The sequence below is a fragment of the Muntiacus reevesi genome, chromosome 5 (genome assembly GCF_963930625.1).
Source record: "Muntiacus reevesi chromosome 5, mMunRee1.1, whole genome shotgun sequence".
Lineage (NCBI taxonomy): Eukaryota > Metazoa > Chordata > Mammalia > Artiodactyla > Cervidae > Muntiacus > Muntiacus reevesi.
Window position 1 is genome coordinate 114,978,939 of NC_089253.1, and position 8,924 is coordinate 114,987,862.

Consider the following 8,924-nt stretch of genomic DNA (forward strand, 5'->3'; position numbering starts at 1 on the left):
GATACCACAGATTAAATGGAACAATTCCTTGTGAACTACAAACTGCGAAACTCACCTTAGATGAAGTAGATAGCTTGAATAATCCTACAACCATTAAATAAATAGAATTTAAGTTAAATCTTCCTCTAAAAAGAATCTCCAGTTCCAAACAGGATTCACTATAAAATTTTACCAAACACTTAAAGAAGAAATAAAACTAGTTCTACACACTGCCCTCTAGAAAACAGAAGGCAATACTTTCCAACACGTTCTGTAAGGCCAACATTATACTGATATCAAAACACAAAAAGACAGTACCAAAAAAGAAAAAACTACACACCAATATTCCTCATGAACATAAGTGGAAAAAAATCAACAAAATATTGGCAAATAAAATAGAGCAATATACAAAAAGAATAATTCGTCATAATTAACTTGGATTTATCCCAGGAATACAAGTCTGATTCAGTATTCAAAAATCTGTAATATAATTTACCATGCTAACCATTTAAAGAAAAAAAACCATAGATCCTATCAATATATTCAAAAAAGTGACAAAATAGAGGACCCATTTATGAGAAATACTCTCATCAACTTAGGAAGAGAAGGGAACTTCTTTAATATAACAAGGGGCATCTATAAAACAAAAAACACCTTAGGCTAATGTCATACTTAATAGTAAAAAATTCCCCCCAAGATGCATCCTCCTTAAGATCAGAAAGAGGGCTAGGGTATCCATTCTCAATACTTTGATTCAACATAATACTGGAAGTCTCAGCCAGTGAAATATGCAAGAAAAGGAAATAAAATAAATTTATTTTATTTAATAATAAATAAAACAAAATTATTTATAAATTTAGATTTTAAAAGATGGAGTAAAACTTGCTATTCACACATGACATGATCATTTAGATAGAAAATCCTTGGGCTCTACCAAAAACTTCTAGGATGAAGTATGTTTAGCAAGGTAGCAGGATACAATGTCCATACCAAAAAGTATATTGTATGTCTGCATACTAGCAATGTAAACTGTAAACTGAATGTAATAAATTATACATTTACAGTAGCTTTGAATAATGAAATACTTAGAAGGGTATACATCTTAAAAAACATGCACAGTATCTATATATGGAAATGTAAAGAATTACTATGAAATGATGATTAAATAAACCAAAGAGGACCTAAATAAATGGAAATACATATCATGCTCATGAAATGGAAGACTCGGGATAATAAAGGCATCAATTCTCCCTAAATCCATGTATAGATTCAATGACGTGTCAATCAAAATTTCAGTAAGCCTTTTTACAGATATTGATAAGAAGATCCTAAAATTTGTATAGCAATGCAAAGGATTCAAAATGTACAAAGCAACTCTGGAAAGAGTAAAGTTAGAGGACTCTAACTATATGATGTTAAAACTTACTATAAAGGTATAGCACTCAAATGCAATATACCTATTAACAAAGCAAAGAATAAAAAACCATATGATAATTTCAATAGATGCAGAAAGAGCTTTTGATAAAATTCAACATCCATTTATGACAAAAAAGAAACTCTTCAGAAAGTGGGCATAGAGAGAACATAATTCAACATAATAAAGTCCATATATGACAAACCCACAGCTAACATCATAGTAGTGAAAAGCTGAAAGCATTTCCTCTAAGGTCAAGAACAAGACAAGGATGCCCACTCTCACAGCTTTTATGCAGCATAGTTTTAGAAGTTCTCAACACAGCAATCAGAGAAGAAAAAGATATAAAAGAATCCAAACTGGAAAAGAAGTAAAACTGTCACTGCTCACAAACAACCTGATGATATACATAGAAAATCCTAAAAATGCTACCAGAAAACTACTAGAGCTCATCAATGAATTCAGTAAAATTGCAGGACACAAAATTAATATGCAGAAATCTGTTGCATTTCTATACACCAACAATGAAATATCAGAAAGAGAAGTTAAGGAAACAATGCCAATTACTACTGCATCAAAAACAATAAAATACCTAGGAATGAAGGCCTGGTGTGCTGCAGTCTATGCAATCGCAAAGAGTCGGACACGACTGAGCGGCTGAACTGAACTGAAACCTACCTAAGGAGGTAAAGGACATGTACTCCAAAAAACTATAAGATGTTGATGACAGAAATTGTAGACAACAAAAAGAGATGTAAAGATATACTGTGTTCTTCGATTGGAAGAATCAATATTGTTAAAATGATCATACTATCCAAGGTACTCTTAGAGATTCAGTGCAATCACTATCAATTACCAATGGCATTCTTTTCACAGAACTAGAACAAAATCTTTTAAATGTGCATGGAAACACAAAAGACTCCAAATAGTCAAAACAATCTTGAGAAAGAAGCACAGAGCTAGAAGAATCACACATACTGACTTTAGACTATACTACAAAGCCACAGAAATAAAAACAGAACGATACTGGCACAAAAGTACACATTTAGATTGACGGAACAGGACAGGAAGCTCAGAGGTACCATGCACTTATGGTCAATTAATCTATGGCAAAGGAAGCAAGAATATACAATGGAGAAAAGACAGTCTCTTCAGTAAGTGTTGCTGAGAAAAGGATGTAAAAAGATGAAATTAGAACTTTCTTCAATACCATATACAAAAATAAACTTCAAATGGGTTAAAGATCTAAATGTAAGACTGGATACTATAAAACTCCTAGAGGAAAACATAGGCAGAACACATTTTGACATAAATTGTAGCTATGTTTTTTTGGATCTGTCTCCTAGAGTAAGGGAAATAAAAACAAAAATAAACAAATGGGACCCAATTAATCTTAAAAGCCTTTTCACAGCAAAAGAAACCATAAACAAAATAAAAAAACAACCTACAGACAGGGAGAAAATATTTGCAAATGATGCTACCAACAAGGATTAATTTCCAAAACAGACGAATATCTCATACAACTCATTAACAACAAACAAACAACACAATCAAAAAATTGACAGCAGACCCAAATAGATGTTTCTCCAAAGAAAACATGTAGATGGCCAACAGGCATATGAAAATATCCTCAATATTGCTAATTATTAAAGAAATGTAAATTAAAACTACAGTGAGGTATCACACTCAGTCAGAATGGCCATCATTAAAAAGTCTACAAATAAATGCTGGAGAGGGTATGAAGAAAAGGGAACCCGCCTATACTCTTTATGGGAATGTAAGTTAGTACAGCCATTATGAGAACAGTATGTTCAGGTCAGTTCAGTTCAGTTCTGTCCTCAGTCGTGTCCGACTCTTTGCAACCCCGTGAATCGCAGCACGCCAGGCCTCCCTGTCCATCACCAACTCCCGGAGTTTACTCAAATTCATGTCCATCGAGTTGGTGATGCCATCCAGCCATCTCATCCTCTGTCATCCCCTTCTCCTCCTGCCCCCAATTCCTCCCAGCATCAGGGTCTTTTCCAATGAGTCAACTCTTTGCATGAGGTGGCCAAAGTATTGGAGTTTCAGCTTCAGCATCAGTCCTTCCAATGAACACCCAGGACTGATCTCCTTTAGGATGGAATGGTTGGATCTCCTTGCAGTCCAAGGGACTCTCAGGAGTCTTCTCCAACACCACAGTTCAAAAGCATCAATTTTTCAGTGCTTAGCTTTCTTCACAGTCCAACTCTCACATCCATACATGACCACTGGAAAAACCACAGCCTTGACTAGACAGACCTTTGTTAGCAAAGTAATGTCTCTGCTTTTTAATATGCTGTCTAGGTTGGTCATAACTTTGCTTCCAAGGAGTAAGCGTCTTTCAATTTCATGGGTGCAATCACTGCAGTGACTTTGGAGCCCCCAAAAATAAAGTCTGACACTGTTTCCACTGTTTCCCCATCTATTTCCCATGAAGTAATGGAACCAGAACCTAGGTCTTCTGCATTATATGCAGACGCTTTACCATCTAAGCTACCAGGGAAGCCCCTGGAGAAGGAAATGGCAACCCACTCCAGCATTCATGCCTGGAAAATCCCATGAACCGAGGACCCTGGTGGGCTACAGTCCATGGGGTCGCAAAGAGTCAGACACTACTGAGTGACTTCACTTCACTTAATGGGACCAGATGCCATGATCTTAGTTTTCTGAATGTTGAGCTTTAAGCCAAATTTTTCACTCTCCTCTTTCACTTTCATCAAGAGGCTTTTTAGTTCCTCTTCACTTTCTGCCATAAGGGTGGTGTCATCTGCATATCCGAGGTTATTGATATTTCTCCTGGCAATCTTGATTCCAGCTTGTGCTTCTTCCAGCCCAGCACTTTTCATGATGTACTCTGCATATAAGTTAAATAAGCAGAGTGACAATATAAAGCCTTGGCATACTCCTTTTCCTATTTGGAACCAGTCTGTTGTTCCATGTCCAGTTCTAACTGTTGCTTCCTGACCTGCAAATAGGTTTCTCAAGAGGCAGGTCAGGTGGTCTGATAGAAAACTCTAAATCAAAGAAGAATATATTCACCCCAGTGCTCATAGTAACATTATTTACAATAGCCAAGACATGGAAGGAACCTAAATGAACTTAAGTATCTACAATGAAATAAAAAAGAATGTAATAATGTCATTTGCAGCAACATGGATGGACCTAGAGATTATCATACTAAGTGAAGTAAGTCAGACAAAGACAACTGTTCTATGATACCCTTATATGTACAATCAAAAAATGATATAAATGAATTATTTACAAAATAGAAATAGACTCAGAGACACAGAAAACAAAAGTATGGCTACCAAAGGGGATAGTAGGGCGTGGGGGGTGGGGGGGGACAGATAAATTAGGAGTTTGAAATTAACAGATACATACTATTAAATACAAAATAGATTAAGAAAACAAGGACCTATTGTATAGGGGACTATGTTCAATATCCTGTAATAGTTCATAAGGAAATGTAACTGAATCACTTTGCTGTATCCCTGAAACTAACACAGCACTGTAAATGAACTGTATTTCAATTTTTAAAATAATTATGAAATACAAATGAAAAACAATATGATACTGGTAAAGGGGTAGAGGAAGAGATAAGTGGAACATAATAGAGTCCAAAAGTAGACACATAAAAATATGTCCATAATATAATTTTTGAGAAAGGAGCAAATGCAATTCAATGAAGAAAGGAGAGTCTTTCCAACAAATGATTTTGAAACAATTTTCATTCATATGCAAACCAATAAACCTCACCCTATCCATCAGACCTTACAAAAAATTAACTGAAAATGGATCATAGACATACATATGACACGCAAAACTTTTAGAAAACATAGAAGATTACCATGACCTGGATTATGCAAAGGGTTCTTAGACAGGACACCAAAAGCATATGCATAAAAAATTATAGACTGGAATCTTTCAAAATTAAAAACTTTTTCTCCAAGAGTGAAAATGCAGACTATAAGTTGAGAGGAAATATTTGCAAATCACAGTTACAAGGAGGACTTATATACACAATGTATAAATAATTCTCAAAACTCAACAATAAAAAATAAACAAACAACCCAACCAAAAAGTGAACAAAAAATTTGGACACATCACCAAAAAGATATGAAAATGGCAAATAAAAGATGCTCAATATCATTCCCTACTAGGAAAATGCAAGTTTAAGCCACCAAAACATACCACCACAAATCCGTTAGAATGGCTGTAATAAAAACACTGGCAATAACAAGAGTGGGCGAGTGAGGATGCAGAAGAACTGAAACTCTCACACATTCCTGGAGGGACTGCAAAATGACACAGCTACTCTAGAAGATAACTTGGCAATTTCATGTAATTAAACATACATAATCACTTGACCCAGAAATTCCATTCCAGGGTATTTACTCTAGAGAAATGAAAATATATACTCACATAGAACCTGTACACAGGTGTTTAGAATAGCTGTATTCATACTTGCCAAAAACTAGAAACACCCCAAATGTCCTTAATTCAGTGAATGAATGAACAAACTTGGTACATCCATACAATGGAATGCTACTTAGCAATAATAAGGGACAAATTATTGATATTATGCAACAACTGTCATGAATCTCAGGAGTATTCTATTGAGTAAGAAGCCAATCTTAAAGAGTTACAAACTGTAAAATTCTATTTATGTAACAATCTCAGATAACTACCTTATAGCGATAGAGAACGCATCAATGGTTAGTGGGTGTTAGAAATGAGAAGAAGGTGTCTTAATTCTGTATGTGTTAAAATTCATAGAACTGTACAACAAAAGGGGGAAAAGCCAGTTTTTCACTCTAATCATTTAAATACTAGAATTTCACAAGGTAAAAATCTCTATTTCAAAAAATAGCATTATTTTTTTAAATATAAGAATAACAGTGAGATCTCATTTTTAAACCCATCAAGGAAACAAAAATGAACTCTTTTGATGATAGCCTTTCTCAAGGTAAGAGGTTGAGAGAAATAGACTAGTGGAAGACTAAATTGATAAATCATTTCAAAAGATAATGTACCTATTAGAAGATGAAATATTTATTACTTATAACCCAGTAATCATGATTATTATATAGAAAAACACTCATATACATGCCCAAGAAGATTTAGACAGATCTCAACTCTGGTATTGTTCTTAATCACAAAGAATTGAGAACAACCTAAAGTTCATCAGTAGAAAAATACCCGAGAATACACACATATTAGCACTCCGGAATACAATATACCACTTAAGAAGAATGAGATAAATCTATTTGTAGCGGCATGAAAAGAGTTCTGAGAATGTTTTCAAGTGGGAAAGAAAGAGCAAACTGCATGTCAATGCATACAGCATATGATCATTTGTATATTTCAAAGGAGTATTTCATAAGTACACACACATATAGTAACATAGTAAAAAGTCTATCAGATACACAACCAATTAGGAATGGTACTTTCTTCTGACAATTAACTGGGATTGGGAGCATCTAGATTTGGGGCTCTTTTTCTTTCTTTTTTTACATCAAAAAAGTACTTATGCGTTACTCCTGTGTTTAAAAAACAGAGCCAGTTATTAATATATTCCAGCCTTATTAATGAGAGTGTGTAGAGCAGAAAGCCCTCAAACATACCTTTGTTTTGCAGATAGGCTTTCTCTGCCTAGAATTGTCTTTTAGGAATCAAAACAAGAGATGCTTACTCGAGAAAAACTTTCCCGATACCCCATCCACTCCAGTCTCCCTTCTATGTTACTGTAGTATCTTACGGATGACTGCATCAAAGCCCTTGCCAGCTTGCTTTGCCATCAATTTGTATGTCCCTTTCTCCTCACCCCCATATCACACTCATCTTTGGGTCCCTAGTGCCAGAACAATGCCTGCCAGGGGGTAAGTTACCCAAAAATGTATGTTTTTAAAAATGAACTCTTGAACTGTTTACTAAACAGTGTCAAATAAAAGTAAGATCTTGATTAGACCCAAGTTGAGAATTCTCCTCCTGGAGGTCATGATTTACTTCTATCATTCCTATTTCTATCATTTCTATCATTCATTATTTCTATTATTCTACCATTCAACCATAGAGGGAAATGGAACAGAAGCAAAGTGTACTGATCAGTCAGAAATCCAGGGCGGGAAATAATTCCCAGATTTGTAGCATTTGCTGATGTCTGTGGTGTAAGCATTCCCATCACAGTGGATTTCAAGGTACTAACATGAAGCTGAAACTCCAATACTTTGGCCACCCGAGGTGAAGAACTGATTCATTGGGAAAGACCCTGATACTGGGAAAGATTGAAGGCAGGAGAAGGGGATACAGAGGATGAGATGGTTGGATGGCATCAGCAATTCAATGGACATGAGTTTGAGCAAGCTCCAGGAGCTGGTGATGGACAGGGAGGCCTGGCGTGCTGCAGTCCATGGGGTCACAGAGAGTCGGACACGACTGAGCAACTGAACTGAACTGAACATGATGCCACATAGAAGTGAACTGAAAAGAGATGCAGAGTAGTGGTTCTCCCAAGCCTGTGCAAGGCACCTCCAGCACACTAATGGCCTGGGAGCCTCCTCAGACCTGCTTAGCCCCTAGGTTTCCAAGAACAGTAGGTGGCTGGGCTGTGAACAGCTCTGTAGATGGAGGCAGAGGTTTGTGGACTCAGTCCTCCACTCTCCTGCCTGACCATCTCTGATTGGCTGATCCTCAAAGGCTCGATCAAAGCTTAATTCTTCTGTTTTGTGAATGAGTTTATTTGTACTATTTTCTAGATCCCACCCAGAAGTGATATCATATTTGTCTTTCTCAGTTTGACTTACTTAGTATGATATTATCTAGGTCATTTGCATGTTATTGCAAAGAGCATCATTTAATTCTTTTTTATGGCTGAGAAATATTCCATTGTATATATCTACCACATCTTCTTTATCCATTCCTCTGTTGATGGACACAGGTTGTTTCCATGTCTTGATATTGTAAACAGTGCCACTATGAACACTGGAGTGCATGCATCTTTTCAAATTAGAGATTCTATCTTTTCCAGATATATGCCCAGGAGTGGGATTGAAGGGTCCTACGGTACCTCTAATTTAGTTTTTTAAGGAACCTCCATACTGTTTCCCATAGTGGCTGCACTAATTTATATTCCCCCCAATAGTGTAGGAGAGTTCCCTTTCCCCACACCCTTGCCAGCATTTATTATTTGTAGACATGTTAATGATGGCCATTCTGACTGTATGAGGAGATACCTCATTGTAACTTTGATTTGTATTTCTCTAATAATTATTTTTTTATGCCCTATTGGCCATTTGTATGCCATCTTTGGAGAAATGTCTATTTAAGTTTTCTGTCCAGTTTTTTTTTTTTTTTTTAATATTATTTTATTAGTTGGAGGCCAATCACCTCACAACATTTCAGTGGGTTTTGTCATACACTGACATGAATCAGCCATAGAGTTACACGTATTCCCCATCCCGATCCCCCCTCCCACCTCCCTCTCCACCCGACTCCTCAGGGTCCTCCCAGT